At 32.2% G+C, this 19,134-nt stretch overlaps 1 long non-coding RNA gene across 1 annotated transcript; it reads right to left on the bottom strand.

Annotated features, from left to right (window-relative positions):
• Positions 1–4,109: 4,109 nt before the first annotated feature.
• Positions 4,110–6,487, bottom strand: LOC141675053 (uncharacterized). The gene is made up of 3 exons (XR_012555875.1): positions 5,393–6,487; positions 5,181–5,281; positions 4,110–4,825 (listed from the first exon to the last, which is right to left on the bottom strand). It is a non-coding gene; the product is annotated as an uncharacterized LOC141675053 (long non-coding RNA).
• Between the last annotated feature and the right edge of the window lie 12,647 nt (positions 6,488–19,134).

Below are 19,134 nucleotides of genomic sequence, written 5' to 3'. Positions count from 1 at the left end.
CTAATCTGAATTCAATGATCATAGGTTTCGAATCTACTTCGAGACTACAAATCAGCACCAAATTACACGGTTATGTTAACTTCGAGAATACAAATAAGCACCAATTTCACACGGTTATGTAAGGTAACAATATATGTATATACCGTCACAAAATTAATATCAATATATTTAATCATGTACCATTCAAGTTTTGTGACAATTAACTATAACTGTCTCATTGTTATAATTAACTCGTTAACTTACTAAAGTTGATTAAACAATAGCAGGTATTAGCATAAAAATCATTTGATGAATAAACTGCAAATTGCAATATATAGTTCTTATCAAACACCAACACTCCCATATTAGGGTTCCATAAAAATCCCAACTCATATAAGTTCAGTTCATAATAAATATCTTAAACCAATCTCAAGATAAACAACACATGTTCATAAGAACAAATAAATAAAAAATAAAATAAAATAAAGCCAATTAAATGTCTTCAGTGACTGAAATCTTCTTTGTTTTGTTGATGACTTCTTCTCCCCCTCTGTTGTACAACTACTTCTCTTTTACCCCCTCTATCTTTCCCTTCTAAAAATTAGGTATATCTCCGATCTAATAATATATCTAACATGTATTTTTAATGAATTGATGTAAATAAAAGGAGATTTCCCAATTATAATTTAATTCCAAAAAATTGAAAAGTTCATAGTTGACATTTTTACTCTGATTTTGGGCTGATTCGGCTGTAATATAAATTTAAGACCAATTTTAAATTTAAACTCTTCTCATAAGATTTATGTGGGTTGTTGAATCGTCTAAATCAGACTTCTAGAATTTCGATTATGGCTCAAACATTGCTGACTGCACAAGCGGACTATAAAATTCAATTTCAACCAAATTATACTCCAATTATAATTTGTTAAACTCCAAAAATTCCTTTATTATAACTCCTTGAACCTACAATAAAACATCAATATATACTCTTTATTAATAAGCGAAACTATTTTTTATTGGTAGACAAAAGTAACGAAATACCAAAGTACTAAATTTTGGTACTTACCTAACACAAATTGACTTCTATTCTCTTTAAACTCTATTTTATATTAGTAAATCTAAAAAGATTGCAGCCTGAAAATGCCACTGCAGGGAGAGGACATATCCCCCCGTAACCTGGAACTATGTAGTCCACACTTTCACCACAACCAAGCACAATATCACCACAAAAGGCTATAAGCAATTGTGTACAAAGAAATCCTACGAAATACACGAAAAAAATGTTTGCAAATGTTGCTTGAGGAAAAAGTCCATTTATTTGCTAGTCAAGATATGATAGCTAAAACACTCGAACAAATTGTTGAGTATCTTTCAGCTAATATAAAAAAAGGATGATATATATAATAACAAAATTTGACAAATTTTTAATAAAGAACATTAATATGAGTGATTTCTTGACGACGAAGGTCGCCTTTATAAATCTCAAGTCTCTTGTAATATGCATGAACACACAAACCACGCTAATCAAAATGATATTAACATTAATATAGTTATGTCCAATTTTCAGAAAGATTTCACTAATAATTCCATAAATCACACTAATCATAAGTTTCATATAAGAAACAAGCTTAATTAACTCAAAACGGCCTCCGACAAAATCGTTGTTTACAGATATGGAAAATGAGATTCTTTTTTAGAACTCAAGGTAGTCTTGAAATTACCCAATAGCATTAATTGATTGAGCGACTGTTTTTCTTTTCTTTGTATATTTAATCAACATATAGAATACTTTTTCTAAATTAAATTGTGGAGATATTAAGTTTTAAGTTATCTTTTTTATATACTACAATAAACATGATTAGAATAAGTACAAATTGAATAATTTTCATTATTTAATATCCGTAACAAGATTTTTTTAACAAATATTCGTTGTCCAGCTATAACTAATAAGTCATTATCTTCGCACATATTATCATCCTCTAATAAAACCCATCTATTCCTTCAAAATTTGTTCACAAAAAAAGCCATGAGTGTTCATCATCCAAGATCAATTCAACAGGTACGTAAACTAAGTAACAAATGTATAATTTCTACAATTATATATAATTTGTCCTAGATATTTATGTAGCTGAACAAATTTATATGATTGTAATTGTTTTAGCAATTTTATATAATACAATTGATACAGCTACCTAGCCTAGATCCTGAGTAAAAAGGCAGGTTCCAAAAAATAGTATTCTCCTAGCAAATTCCACACATATATATTTGAATTTATCACTAGATTATGTGTAAACACTTAACTTGTGTGAAGTAATGCTGGATTACTCATTAGTTGACTGTGTGCTACAACAATTTTACTCCCGCTGGTCTGTAGTAATAGTAATTGGTGCTTCATTGAAGTTTCGAAATGATTTGTCCAGGATTACTTAAAATTCATTTTTGACTGATGTACTAATATTTATCTTAATTTATATTTTTGAATCGGTGCAGTATCAAGGCTAATTAGGACCATAACGGAAAAACATAGTCAGTCACTGGGAGTAAAAGTAAACAATAGAGGACCAGTAGCTTGTTTGGTAAATTAGTAGTTGATATGCCCTGTAAAATAGTACTCCATGACATATGTCTGTTACATATTCATTAGTTTTATTTTATAGTGTGCTTTTGAATAAACTCTTGCTCCTCTTTCCCTGTCGCTCCACTAATTTGATATATAATATATAGTCTACTGTTAGAAGATTCATTAGATTTCCACGATAATCTCTATTCAGAACCGGAAAAATATAATGTTCTCAACTCATGTTATTATGCTTTACCTAGTAAATTTTTATGCCATGTACAGTAATTTGGTTATCTAATTAATTAGAATGCAGCCTTACCTGACAAAAACTCCTTTTCAGGAGGAGCACATATTCCAGGGCAAGCCAGCTTGGCTTGATTTGTTTCTGAGTAAAACTTTCTTTGATCTTTGTTCAGTTCACGACCTTTGCAAAAATGATCGGAACAGATACTGCATTAATTGTAATTTAGCACTCTGTCAATACTGTATCGCATCAGGTTCACATAATGGACACAATATATTAAAGCTTTACCGACATGTCTACAAGGATGTTGTCCCCGTTCGTGACATGGGAAATTATATAGATTGCTCCAAGATTCAGGTATGTGATCAAATTATACTTTTGCTAAGTAAATTTTTAAGTTCATTAATATCTTCTACGCTTCAGGGAAATATGGGAACTCGTATCTAGTATGTTCAAGGTGAAACAGGATAAATGTTTAGACACCACTTTCTCTTTTTGTTTTTTGATATTGTACAAAACTCTATTCTAAAGGACATATAAAATATGTCCAGCGAGTAAACAAATGTTAAACAATTAAGTATAATACGATTTCACAACACGTTTGAACATAATGATCCAAATATCTAGGCAGGATTCAGCATAATTGAACCATTTCTAAGAACTACATGAAATTTAACAAAAGTTTCAACCAAGCATAAATTGAGCCTATTTAATACAAGGACAATATGAGTAGCTATTAGGGGAATAGAAATGTTATTATCTAAAAGAAATAAGTGAACTGTGGGAAACAATCCTGGAATGTTCCCTATATTTTATATTGCTACTGTGAAAAGTATTATCAGTAAGAAAATTCATGAAGTATTATGTGAACAGTAAAAAAATTCCCCGGAATAAGTAGCATCATAAAAAAAATCGCCATAAAACTACGAATTAAGCTGTTATATAAAGGGAAATATATATATACATATATACATATATATATATGAGAGCTGATCGATGAAGGTTTATCCCTACAAGGCTACATATGATGTGAAAGACACAAGTATACTCCCTTCACATAGGACTTGATACATTTATTCTTTGAATTTTATGCTTGGTAAATGCGTTATTTCCGTCTAGTCTTGTTTCTCTTATGTCGCATGTATGAATACGTATCGTTGACATAGAGAAAACAAGTAAATCCTACACTGTAACTGCAATATTGTCCACTCACTTTTTCCTGGATTGCTCCTAAACCATTCCCACAATCAAACTCTAGTGAACCAAATAGCTGCCAATTCGAATTATGCATATCTAAGATCGAATTATGTACATTCAAGTCAGGAGTAATATTCTACAAACAATAGCGCTATATGATACCGCATATGTAACTTTTTGTTATCTCTTTTATCACTTATACATGCAATGTACACCCAAATCAATTACAACCTCAGAAATTCCTTGATCTACCACAGGAACCTTTTTCTCAAAATGAATTCTTTCCTATATATACAACACCAACACATTGCATCTCAAGCTGCATTTGGTAACAATAGCACAGTGAAGTAGCCGGATATACAAAGACATTTACTGATCTGCACTAGAGTAAATATAATTTGTCAAAAATGAAACATATTTGGTGAAGTTACTCGTGACATTGGGTTTTATGTGTGGTGGTGATAACAGCCATTCAAATGCAACAAACTGTGGGTTTTCTCTTTAAAGCCTATGCCACATAAAGAGTCCGGTTCCAGGGCAGATGAAGAACATGCATGTGACTCTTGTAGAAGGATCCTCAGTGACCCATCTCTTCATCGATACTGCAGTCTCGAATGCAAGGTAAGTCACATATACAAATATGCACAACCAAGTGTTCATTTTTGCCTCAAAAGCATTTTTCTACGCATCCATATATATTCATGTAATTGCTCATTTAAAAACAAAACCACCTTGTTCAGGTAAAGGCATTTTCAAGAAAGGCAAAAAGCTCAGATCCCCCATTTCTAGCAGTTAAAAAAAGAGGAGCCGCAAATGATGCTGAAAATGCAGCTTTCGCCAGCTACCTAATTGTCAACGGTGAAGTTAAGGAAGGGAAAAGGAACAAAAGGAAAGGAACCCCTCAAAGGGCTCCCTTCTTTTAATTTTCTCTAAACTGAAGACATGTTAATGGCATAGCCTTGAATCTCATTATCGTATTTGGTACTTTGTAAGAAAAATGAATGGTTTTATGTTCTGTTTTATGATTTTATGAACTTTGGAATCTCGTATTCACAGATTTCGATCAATCATGATTTGTGGAGTCTATATTCTGGTCTTTTTATTGCACATAATATGTTGGCTTTATAAACCAATCACTTATTTTCAACCAAATTATTTTTATTCAGATGCCAATTATTTGAATTGCCAGAGGTAGCTCACCTGAAATGCTTCTTATGCAACTCAAAAAGAAGTTTCTGTCAATGATTGACAGACCAAATCTGTCATGCAGAGAAGCCTTGGAAATCCACATCTAAGCTGGTCTAATCAATTAAAGATATAAGAGATTAGAACTCTAAAATTCAAAAGGAAACATTAGTTATAAAGCAGAAAAAATACTCATATGGAGAGAAAGAAGCAATTGAGATAATAACCTCCATTCTTAATGTAATTTCTCGGGTAGTGGTACCACCGTGATCTTCATAGTAATCCTTTGCTCATGTTCAGCAATACCTCAAGGGTTCTTAACTTTGATAGTATAGTCTCTGACTCTGGTTCATAGTCCACCGCAGACATGAAAAGATTCGATATTTTCAAAGTAGCTAGTTACAACTTACAACCATGCAACCCCTCTATAGAAACATCACAAAAAGAATTTGTGACATTAAGGTATTGCCGTTAACAAGAAACCTAACCAAAATTGTCTGTAAGAAAGTAATGAGCTAGAAAATGATGAATTCTTTCCCAGGTTGAGTAACAGATGGTCAAATAATTAATAATCCAACAAATTTAATCATAAAAAAATCAACAACGCCGAAAATAGGAGAATTAATTAGCTAAGATCGGATGTCCTCACCTGTTTACTGAAGAAAATCATTGGAGAAGTATGTGAAACTGGGTGAACCCAGATTCCTAGAATACAAAAGGGAAGTGTCCATTTTTTAACACACTGCGATCTCAATACTCACAAAATAGATATTTTTATGGTATCAATAAAATATTAACCGCACGTAAATCAATTAATCAATCCTACCCGGTAAATACATGAGGGTGATGGTTAAAAGTACCGACTTTTCGAAAGGATTGTAGAAAAATTACGATTTCTGAATGACATGGTTGTAAATACCGGATGGAAGACGCATTCATCATTGGGGTACTACATAATACACATTTGTGTTCGGCGTATAGTTTGTTACGCATTTATAATTAGGGTATTGTTTAAAAAAAAATCACCTACTAATACCCAAGTAGATATGGGGTATCTTGAAGAATACCCAAGTGAAGAATGCGTACTGCTCAAACACCCAGATGCCATATGCGTATTTCCGACTTACTTGATCCACATACCTCACCCAGATGCCATATGCCATATGCGTATTTCCGACTTACTTGATCCACATACCTCACCAGCTACAGCTCACAAACAGATAAAACATTGGATGTACTCAAATCTCTCTGTGCTCAAACTATTATATACACCTTCAGATTATTTGATTATTAGATTGAATGTTCGCGTTATAATATGTTTATATAAAGGAAGGCTGAGGTTTGATGATGGTACGTGGATATGAAAAGGAGTGCAGAAGAAGCGAGAGTTTAGGAAAAGGGGATGGATGATGCTTAGTATGCAATACGCATCTCCTATTAGGGTATTTAAATGGGTTAAATTAGCCATCTTATTTAAGAATGGGTATTTTGGTTAATGATGACTTATAATCCGATATTTTTAACATTCTTTCAATGACAGTGCTCATTTTAAAGAATGAATATGTTGTTTGCTTAAAAGACCCAGCTTGTGCGTATGTGTTTTAAAAGTATAAACTCATATACACCGTTATATTAAAGTATATAAAAATAAGCAGAATAATGATTTTTTTCGCATGTGACTTACCTATACCGTTAGAACCGTCTTCCTCCTTAATTCTTAAAATCTCCGGACCAATTAACACCGGAGACCGTAATTAGGGATTTGCTCAACCCCTTATACTATTTGAAATCGGCAACTGAACCGAGATATTGTTGAAAATATGATATTATGTATATTTGTTAACCGAATATTTTGATAAACCCCTAAAAACACCGACTAATGCAATTCACAGTATAAAATCGAATAGTTTAATAATATATAATCGAGATGTCAAAATATTCGATTTTTTTATTTATATATTTTATTTTATTTTATATTTTGTACCTCGATTTATAAGTAGTTTAGATACCGAAAAAATAATATCTCGTAACTCTAACCATTGTTACTTTCTTTTTGTGATAAATCAAGAAATATATATTTCCAAATATTCTTTATATCAGGAAAGCCCGTTGTATTAGGTTTTTTAATTTTGAATCTACTGTAATTCACTAATGTTGTTGTTGTGTTGGCGGCTTATTAAAAATAAAGGATAACAAAAAATTGTCAATCCTCTTATTGGCCTTAGAAACATTACTAAGGGGACTGAGAAACTGGAGACTTGCAAACTAGTAATAAAAAAATTGGATTTTTATTAATCCGGGTCAAACCGGACTTCTATACAAGCCTTTTTAAATCCAGACTTTTATCCGGATTTTCAGATTTCGGGTCGGGACGGATTTTCAAGAAAAAATAAGGCACGTTGCCGGGCTTTTTTCCGAATCGGGCTTTTCGAGTTTTTTTCTGAATCGGATCAGATCGGATGTGACATACCTCTCATATCAAACCGAAGGTTCTTTAATTTTATTATATGCATATATTCATGCCAGATATAATACTACAACAATTTTCCTGGGATTATTTTCAGAAATATTTTGGTGTAGCACAGTTTAAAAGTCATGTGCTTTGTTTTTTAACTTTAATTACAGTTTAATTTTATTTTTTTTAATTTCCGTACAAATCAGATGGTGCATGTTACAAGGGAATGCCACATCACATCAGCTTGATTGACGTCTGTCAGATTCTACTTAACGGAAGAACTCGATTCAAACGATTGAAAACGTTTAAAGACCCAGTTTGCGGATTTTTTTGTTCAGGACCTATCGAATAAAAAAGGAATAGTTCATGACTTGTCAATTTATTTTCCCGTTTATAAACACAAAGACGAGGCTTTGCCATAAAATCAACTATGCTGACTTTTTCGAAGTTTCATTCATGCTGCTCTCAAGTACTCACTAGGCTATATTAAATCAGCCAATCAGCTGCATCAGAACTCTCTCAGCTGAAACACAAGTTTTCTGTCCAGATTTATGTTTTTCTTGAGCTCCTTGGGTAGCAACGGAACTGATCACTTCAAGGATCAGTTCTTTCTTTATTCTTTCTGATATTGCCGGCGGATTATCAATGTTTATTTAATGATGGCGGCTTCAAGAACCTTCAGTGAGATGCTGATTTCTTGGCAACATGACAAGTCTTGAAGCGCTTCATGCTGATCCCTAAAAATTGTCATGAATGACCAGGCAACGCCAAATAATCAATAGAGTATTATATGGCATGAATAATATGAGCCTAATCTTCTACAACAAAGTAAAATGCAAGGAGCTGAAAAAAATTGGAATAATACGGATTTGTGCCTCGAAAGATAAAATGAATTTAATTGACCTGGAATGCCGGCTCAAAATTGTATATTATGAAGTTGAAAGTCATAATTAAACTATTACGATTTTCTTCTGCTGCCACAATCTGAGATCTCAATCTGCTCTCTCTAGTTGACAAGGTGTTCTGTTAGTTGTCGGTGTGGCTACATTGAACCTTTAGACTGTGTCTGCTTAGGTGAGGTCTACAACTAAAGTTTCTTATTTTGAAAATCCTGAAGATTCTGATAGCATTGTTAAGCTGTTTAACAACTTCAAAGTAATCCCAAAGTTCGGAAATCAGAGGACTAACTCAGCTCATTTTGAACCGTCAACTATCTGCTATGAGCTCCAGAACCGAGAATGAATCCAGAACACCAGACCTGATTCAAAACTGCTGCAGCATTCTAATATTTGTCAAAGCTGGAACACGCACGCCGGAAGAATCTATGCAAATTTATCTTATCTGATGGAGTATTTTGGCCAGGAATATGAGCTGAAAACTTCACTCCAGACAGACTACAATTTTAAATTTCTGCTGAAGAATTTTACCTGAAGCCGTAAACCTTTCTGAAGCTTCATTAAGTGCCCTCAAATTCAAAATCCAGGGAAGATGAAATGCCAAAAAATAAAAGAGAACGATAGCTACTCAAACTTTCAAGAACTTCAATAATCCATCTGATAACTAGCACTCAAGTTGAAATATCGCAAATAATCCATCTGATAACTCTTCAAGCAAAGGCCATTCAGGGAAAGGTTATAGGGATTTTGTTAACCTGCAACACAAACTCGAAAATGCAATTTCGAAAATGCAATTTTTCAGCACAACAACAATCACAAGCAAAAATACTGAAGAATGAATTATAAAAGCATGGCAGAATTTTTAAAGTGCTAATCTCGCAACTGCAAGATGCTAAAATATGTACATGTTCATGGACTTGGCCATGACTTCACATTTCAGAAACATGTTCTCCATTAGTTTACTGGAAAGATTTTTACAAATCTTCACTACAAGAAAAACCGCTAAATACAACCGGTTTTTGACCGGTTATATTTAATTAAATACAACCGGATCCGGTTGTATTTAGTTAAATACAACCAGTTAACCGGTTGTAAATGCTCGAGTAATATTTAGTAATGCGGTTGTATTTATACTAAATACGACCGTCTAAATACAACCGCCTAAATACAACCGCTTAAATACAACCGTTTAAATACAACCGTATTCAGTTAAATTTGATTTTTTAATTTCAATTTGAAAATCCCTCCCAAAAAATTGAATTTTTGAAATTTTTTGAAAAGTTTGCCTAAAATATAAATTCAACCGTATATGGTTTAAAATATTATTCTAAATTCGACCGAATGCGGTCGAATTAACGAGCACCAGTTTTAAAAAAAAAAAAAAAATCTCGCCGGAAAATTCTCCGATGAGTTTCAAAAAATCCGGCAACCATTCTGGTCGAATTTCAATTCGCCTCGAAATTGAGCCCCTTGGAGAGTTAATACCTTACAGCCTTAACTACAACCTTGTACATAATGGTAATTTTACTAGTACCAATATTCATCAACATGGGAGGTGGGACTAAACACCTTACAGCCTGGGAGTTGGGCACTGCACTACTTCTTGCATTGGTAGCAACAGCATCAATGATTCTTGGCTTGCCCGACAATGATTCTTGGCTTGCCCGACGCCTCCTCCCACTTGAACGGTATTGACGCGAAGCTTGGCATCAGTGGCGTTAGCATTCCCAGTGGCTCCTTTTTCTTGCTCGGAAAATTGTACAAACTTATCTTCAGTATTGTACTAATATCTTTCTTATAATTTTTTTTGCTCTTCCTTCTCAAACTTCAACCCCATTTTTCTTCTCTTTTTTTATTATTGTTATCTACTTGCATATAATTACATGTAGATGAGTAGATGTTTATATAGTGTGCGTGGTTAGAGCATCTAAATCAAGTATAAATAGAGATAGGCTGTAAGGCTGTAAGTTTTGCCTCGGTTTAAGAGGTTTTTAGGTGAGTGAAGAGATAGGGAGGGAGGGAGGGAGGGAAGGAGGGGGGAGTGAGAAGAGGGGAGCAGGGGTGAGGGGCGGAGCCGCGAAGGTGATGGGGGCAGGGGGTTAGAAGATAAATAAAATATTGTTTTTTACTTTTTTATTAAAATATGATAGCAACCATTGGATTAACTATGCTGCTTAAATTTGGCACGTTGGATCTAAATCACGCGGATCGCTGACGTGGCAAAGCTAAATACAACCGCCGTCAGTTGAATTTAGGAGTATTAATTTATAAATTCAGTTCACACATTACGTATTTTCTGTTATGAAAATTAAAATTTGAATAATTTTTATAAAAAAATATTGTTATTTGTTAAACTTTTTCTTAAAATATTATAATTTTATAATTTATTTCAACTACTCATTATTTTAATAAAAAATTTGAAATTGTGATTTTGATATATCTTATGATTAATTTCATTCAAATGAGGGTGTAGTGAAATTTAGAATTTTGTTTAATTATACTTTATTTGTTAATTTAATTGAGGTCTAATAATAAAATACATTTATTTTATTTAAAAATTTTATCAGATTACAAAAATATATAGATATTGACATCTGTAAGTTTGGATCATTTATAAACATTTTTTAAAAAATTGAAACATCAATCCGGGACTAAACACTAGTAAGAAATGCGGTAAAACTACTGGTTGACTGTTAAAATAGCAAATCAAACACATTTATTTTTTTCTAAATTATTTATCATATCACTAAAATATATATATGTTTACATCTGTGAGGTTGGATCATTCATAAACATTTTTTAAAAAATCAAAATATCGGTATTAGAGTAACACTCGTACGAATTACTAGTCAAACTACTGGTAGATTATTAAAATAGGAAATCAAATACATTTCTTTTTTTCTAAATTTTTTATCATATCACTAAAATATATATATGTTGACATATGTAAGGTTGGATCATTCATAACTAGTGTTTAATCTCATATTGATATTTCGATATTTTTAAAAATATTAATGAATGATCCAACCGTACGGATGTCAAAATCAGTATATTTTAGGGATATGACAAAAAATTTAGAAAAAAATAAATATATTTGGTTTGCCTTTTTAAAAGTCAAAGAGTCGTTTGACTAGTACTTCTAACTAGTGTTTAATCTCATATTGATGTTTTGATATTTTTAAAAATATTAATGAATGATCCAACCATACGGATGTCAAGATATATATATTTTAGTGACATGACAAAAAATTTAGAAAAAAGATAAATATATTTTGTTTGCTTTTTAAGAGTCAAAGAGTAGTTTGACCAGTACTTCTAACTAGTGTTTAATCTCATATTGATGTTTCGATATTTTTAAAAATATTAATGAATGATCCAACCGTACGGATGTCAAAATCAGTATATTTAAGTGATTTGACAAAAAATTTAGAAAAAAATAAATATATTTTGTTTGCCTTTTTAAAAATCAAAGAGTCGTTTGACTAGTACTTCTAATTAGTGTTTAATCTCATATTGATGTTTCGATATTTTTAAAAATATTAATGAATGATCTAGCCATACGGATGTCAAGATATATATATTTTAGTGACATGACAAAAAATTTAGAAAAAAATAAATATATTTGGTTTGCTTTTTAAGAGTCAAAGAGTAGTTTGACCATTACTTCTAACTAGTGTTTAATCCCATATTGATGTTTCGATATTTTTAAAAATATTAATGAATGATCCAACCGTACGGATGTCAAAATCAGTATATTTTCGTGATATGACAAAAAATTTAGAAAAAAATAAATATATTTGGTTTGCCTTTTTAAAAGTCAAAGAGTAGTTTGACCAGTACTTCTAACTGGTATTTAATCCCATATTGATGGTTCGATATTTTTAAAAATATTAATGAATGATCCAACCATACGGATGTTAAGATCTATATATTTTAGTGATATGACAAAAAATTTAGAAAAAAATAAATAAATTTGGTTTTCTTTTTTAACAGTCAACTAGTAATTTGACCAGTACTTCTAACTAGTGGTTAATCTCATATTGATGATTCGATATTTTTAAAAATATTAATGAATGATCCAACCGTACGGATGTCAAGATCTGTATATTTTAGTGATATGACAAAAAATTTAGAAAAAAATAAATATATTTGGTTTGCCTTGTTAATAGTCAAAGAGTAGTTTGACTAGTACTTCTAACTGGTGTTTAATCCCATATTGATGTTTCGATATTTTTAAAAATATTAATGAATGATCCAACCATACGGATGTCAAGATCTATATATTTTAGTGATATGACAAAAAATTTAGAAAAAACTAAATATATTTGGTTTTCTTTTTTAAGAGTCAACTAGTAATTTGACTAGTACTTTTAACTAGTGTTTAATCCCATATTGATGATTCAATATTTTTAAAAATATTAATAAATGATCCAACCGTACGGATGTCATGATATGTATATTTTAGTGATATGACACAAATTTTAGAAAAAAATAAATATATTTGGTTTGCCTTTTTAATAGTCAAAGAATAGTTTGACCAGTACTTCTAACTGGTGTTTAATCACATATTGATGTTTCGATATTTTTAAAAATATTAATGAATGATCCAACCGTACGAATGTCAAGTTCTATATTAGTGACATGACAAAAAATTTAGAAAAATAAAAATATATTTGGTTCTGTTTTTTAACAGTCAACTAGTAATTTGACCAGTACTTTTAACTAGTGTTTAATCCCATATTGAGGATTCAATACTTTTAAAAATATTAATGAATGATCCAACTGTACGGATGTCAGGATCTGTATATTTTATTTATATGACAAAAATTTTAGAAAAAATTAAATATATTTCGTTTGCCTTTTTAATAGTCAAAGAGTAGTTTGACCAGTACTTCTAACTAGTGTTTAATCCCATAATGTTTTGATATTTTTAAAAATATTAATGAATGATCCAACCGTACGGATGTCAAGATCAATATATTTTAGTTATATGACAGAAATTTCAAAAAAAAATAAATATATTCTGTTTGTTTTTTTAACAGTCAACTAGTAATTTGACCAGTACTTCTAACTAGTGTTTAATCCCATATTGATGTTTCGATATTTTTAAAAATAATAGTGAATGATCCAACCGTATGGATGTCAAAATAGTTAAAATTTAAATATTAAAATTACTTACATTTTTCATAAAACTTTTTTTTTGACAATTTTCATATCCGTATGGTTGGATTATAATTTAAAACAAATACAAAATAAATTGAAACTCAAACTATAATTATTAATTGAACGATAAATATCTAACTACCATAATAATTTTTTTGCAAGAACTAAAATATAAATTTCGTGTAAATTTATTCTATATTTTTTTCCAGAAATTTTCCGCCATTTTTAAAAATAATTCAACCGAATCGGTTAAATTTAATACAAAATTCGTTGGCGGGAAAATTCCCTCCATTTTTTGATAAGGCTAAATTCGACCGAATGCGGTTGAATTTAGGAGCACGCCTAAACTCAACCGTATACAGTTGTATATAAATACGGTTATATTTAGCCGGTTGTAATTAATAAGGCTAAATTCGACCGAATGCGGTTGAATTTAGAAGCACGCCTAAACTCAACCGTATATGGTTGTATATATATACGGTTGTATTTATTCAGTTGTAATTAGTACTAAATTCGACCATGTAAATACGACTGTATTTAAATACGACCGCATGCGGTTGTATTTAGCCGCGCCCTTAATTTCAACCGAAAACGGTTGAATTTGATGTCAGTTGTATTTGTGCGGTTGTATTTAGCCTTGTTTTCTTGTAGTGCTTCTGGAGAACAGCAATACCTCACCACGTAGACAACTTCTTTGTCTGGATATATGATTTTCTCAGGCTCAAATTCAGAAAATCTTAGAAAAAAAAATAAAGTACAAAAACCTGGCTTTAAGCCAGAGCCATAGGCACAAAATCAGAAAATATTTAAAAAAAATCAAGTACAAAATCCAGTCTATAAGCCAGAGACAGAGGCTATAAATTAAAAAACATAAGCCCGGGCAACAGGCAATATTTCAAAAAAAACAGGATTTATGTCCGAGCCATAGGCACTAATTCAAAAATAACCTCTAGTCCTGGGCTTCATACTACAACAGCCCCCCTAAGTTTACTCAAAGTTATTCAAATTTTGATATAAAGAGTGAAAAGCAAATCAAAAAAAAACCCTAGTCCCCAGTTCCTTATTACTACAGGAGCCCGTACCTCGGACAAGAAAAAATAATTTTTTCAAATTACTCAAAATTTTTGAACTTTAGATATAAGGAGAGAAACTCAAAAAAAATTACCCTAGCTCCGGGCTCCTTTCCGGACTCATTCCTATTACAGGTCTACGGGCCTGAGTGAATGAAAGCAAAAAATTTCTTCTAAGTTAATCAAAGATTTTCAACTTTTGGATATCAGGAGAGAAAACCAAAAGGCCTCAAGCATCATGCTCCCTATTAATACAGGCTGGGGCAAGAAAAACAAAAAAAATATAATTTACTCAAATATTTCAAATTTGGAATTAGGTAGAGAAACTCAAAAAAGAAATTATCTCAACCCCGAAATCCTTACTACAACATGATCCCGGTAACAGGGAAAGATATAATATTTCTTCCAAGTTACTCAAAGTCTTTAAATTTTGAACTTACAAGAGAGAAAAATAAAAAATTATCCGAACTTCGTACTCCTTACTAGCTAAGAAACCGGACCGCGCGAGCAAAAAAAACATTGTTTTCTCTTAAGTTACTCATTGGCGTATAGATAGCCCAAGGAAAAAGGTTTAAGATTTAGGGATTACTGTTGTGTAAAATATTTAGTGTCAATGTACACAATCGCAAACAAATAATCACAAACAAGTAATACAGTCAGATTTTGTTCTTTAAGGACCGTAAGTTTATATAAATCGCAATTAATACCTAACAATTTGGTAATAGAACATAATAATGGATATTAGCAAAGAGATCGGATAAATTTCACATAAGAGAAGTTTAGATCCGATTTGAGTGGGAATGGCATTGAAATCGCCATTTTTCTTTCTAATAGAGCGAAGTTGAGTTAAGATAATTATTTATCCATAATATGTTCATGTCGACAATAAAGCACTGAACAAGGTCACAGTTTACTAATCTAAAATTCAATGACCATATGTTTCGAATCTAACTTCGAGAATACAAATAAGCACCAAATCACACGGTTATGTTTCAACTTCGAGAATACAAATAAACACCAATTTCACACGGTTATGTAAGGTAACAATACATGTATATACCGTCACAAAATTAATATCAATATATTTAATCGTGCACCATTCAAGTTTTGTGACAGTTAACTATAACCGTCTCATTGTTATAATGTTAGAAATATTTGAGATCTCATGTCTAATATGATTCATGTTTAGTTTTCAGATCTTAAAAAATAGGACATATCACGACTTATAGGAAGTCAGAACTTAATATCAGAACTTAAGGTCATATCAGAACTTAAGTGCGAGAAGACTTTCATATAAGGAAGGAAGCTGATTTACAGTAGAAGATCGAGACTAAAATAAAAGAAGATATGTATGGAAAGAGTTAGAGGACTAGAAGACTTGTAGAAGATATCTGATTGATATATTTTAGGAGACAAAATTATATTCCATATCAATTAGAAGTTATCTTGTAACTGTGTACTATATAAACACAGACTTAGCGTTTACACTATACGTGTTATCACTATCGAGAAGATTATACATTATAATCTAGCAGCTCTTAGTGATATTTGTTCATCACTGAGAGAGAACAACAGTTCTTATTGTAACAGAGTTTATTCAATATACTTGATCTTCGTTACATACTTGTGTTAAATCAATTTGATTGTGAAAACACTGTATTCAACCCCCTTCTACAGTGTTGTGTGACCTAACAATTGGTAGCAGAGCTTATCTGTTAACACACATACAGTAAAGATCCATACAATCATGTCTGAAGAAGCACAAACTCCAACCAAGCCCACCAAGACTGAAGAAACTCAAAAGACTCAAACTCATAGTCGATATGAGACTATTAGGGTTCCCATACTGAGACCTTCTGAGTATCCCATATGGAAAGTAAAGATGGCTATGTTTCTGGAAGCTGCAGATCCAGAATACCTTAACATAATTAATGAAGGACCACATAAGCCTACCAAGCTCTCTCTTGTAGTTGTTGATCAACCAGCAAAGACCATACCAAAGGAGAAAGGTGAGTACACAGCTGAAGATATCTCATCTATTGCCAAAGATGCAAGGGTAAGGCATTTGCTGCATAGTGCCATTGATAATGTCATGGCAAACAGGGTAATTAATTGCAAAACTGCAAAGGAGATATGGGATGCTTTGGAGACAAATGGCCAGGGAACTGATGCAATCAAGAAGAACAGGAGGACTATACTCACTCAAGAGTATGAGCACTTTGACTCAAAAGCTGATGAGTCTTTAACTGGCTTATATGACAGGTTTGTCAAACTCTTGAATGATCTGTCACTGGTGGACAGGGAATATGATCTTGAAGATTGAAATCTAAAATTTCCTTTTAGCTCTTCCTGAAAATTGGGATTTGAAGTCTACTATCATAAGAGACAACTATGACCTTACTGAAACTACTCTTGATGAAATTTATGGTATGCTCAAGACTCATGAACTTGAGATGGATCAAAGGAGCAAGAGGCATGAATGAAAGTCAAGGACAGTTGCTCTTAAAGCTGAGGAGGAATCTCCTAAAGTTGTTGCCTCAAAGAGGGGCAAAGGAAAGGCTCTCATCATAAAGTCTGATTCAGAGTCATCATATTCTGATGATGATGATTCAGAAACTGAAAGTTTACCTAAAATGGATGCTGATGGAGAGATGATGAAATTGTTTGCTCTTATGGTGAAGGGTATCACAAAGATAGCCTACAGGAAATTCAGAAAAGGCAAGAAGTTTTCCAGGAAAAGTGGAAGTTCTGATAAGAAAGGGTTCAGAAAGTCTAAAGGTAAAGGAAAGTCTGACAGAGGAGACAACTCAAATGTCAAATGCTACAATTGTGGTGAAAGAGGCCACATATCTCCTGACTGCAAGAAAGGAAAAAGTGACAAAGGCAAGACACTTGTCACAAAGAAGAAAAACTGGAAAGACACTTCATATTCTAAACATGAGGTGAACTATGCCCTGATGGCAAATGCTGACAGCAGCCCTGAAACTGCTGAATTGAAGGTACCTCAAACAACTTATGCCTTTCATACTGATGATATTACTGAGTTGAGATTGTATCTTAAAACCATGTTCATTAGTTATAGAGATCAGACTTTAACATATGAAAGATTAACATCTGAAAATCTTGCTTATAAAAAGAGAAATGATTATTTAGAAAAGGAGTTAGTTTTTCTTCATCAAACTAAGAAAGAAAAAGATGATGCTTTATATGTTAGAGATGAAGTGTTAAAATTGAATGAATCTCTAAAAGCTGACTTAGAAAAGGAAAGAGAGATTATCAGAACTTGGACTAACTCTGAGAGAACAACTCAGAATTTATTAAGTAGTAGAAACTGGAAAGAGGCCTTAGGTTATGGAGATGATAAAAGTGAGAAATGAACTGAACAAATTGAGCCAATTGTTGTTAAACAGACTGCTACGCCAAAGGTAAATCCTGTTAAGTTTGTAGCAAAAACTGTAAAGTCTGATTCTGAAAAGATGAAAGAGCCTGTGACAGAAGTCAAAGATAGGTCATCTTCTAACAAATTAAAATAGGATAAACCAGCTGAAGTCAACATAGGCTTAATGACAAAGAAGCAGCTTAAGCATAAGCTAAAAGAGATTAGGAATGCCAACAAGGTAAAGGAAGCTAGGAAAAATAGGAATGGAAAGGAAGGTGTGAACAAAAGCAATAATTATATGCATGTTCCTAATGCTCCTAGAAAGAAATGTTATAACTGTGGAAACTCTAACCATCTTGCTTCTTTTTGCAGGAAAAATAAAGATATAAACTCTTTACCTCCTAGTTCACGAGTTAAGAGTCAGTCTGTTAGATTTAAACCACAAAATCCTTGTTTTCATTGTGGTAGTTTATGGCATTCCATTTATACTTGTAAGGATTATCATAGTTTGCACTATAATTATTATTAAATAAAACCTTTTTTGAAGAAAGTTACTTTCATTCCTTCTAGTGTAAAGTCTGATGCAAAGTCTGATATAAACTCTGATAAACAGAATGGTAGCACAAACTCTGAAATTAAATCCGCTGCAATTGCTAACAAACTTAAAAAGGCCAAAGGATCCAAGCAAGTCTGGATCCTTAAAACTAACCATTAGTGGTCTTTGTGATTGCAGGACAATAGGAAAAATATCCTAGTGCAGGACAGTGGATGTTCAGGACATAAGACTGAAAATAAAACCCTGCTATCAGACTTTGTGGAGAATGCTGACCCAGGAGTTTCTTATGGAGATGGCAATATGGGAAAAACTCTGGGATATGGCAATATAAATCTTGGGAATGTCATCATTAAAACAGTAGCTCTGGTCTCAGGACATAAACACAATCTGCTAAGTGTGAGTTAAATCTTTGACGGAGGTTATCATGTGGATTTCTTTGAAGAACACTGT

The sequence above is a fragment of the Apium graveolens genome, chromosome 7 (assembly GCF_009905375.1).
Source record: "Apium graveolens cultivar Ventura chromosome 7, ASM990537v1, whole genome shotgun sequence".
Classification (NCBI taxonomy): Eukaryota; Viridiplantae; Streptophyta; class Magnoliopsida; order Apiales; family Apiaceae; genus Apium; species Apium graveolens.
Note: the sequence above shows the minus strand (reverse complement) of the source record. Positions and strands in the feature narration are given on the sequence as shown.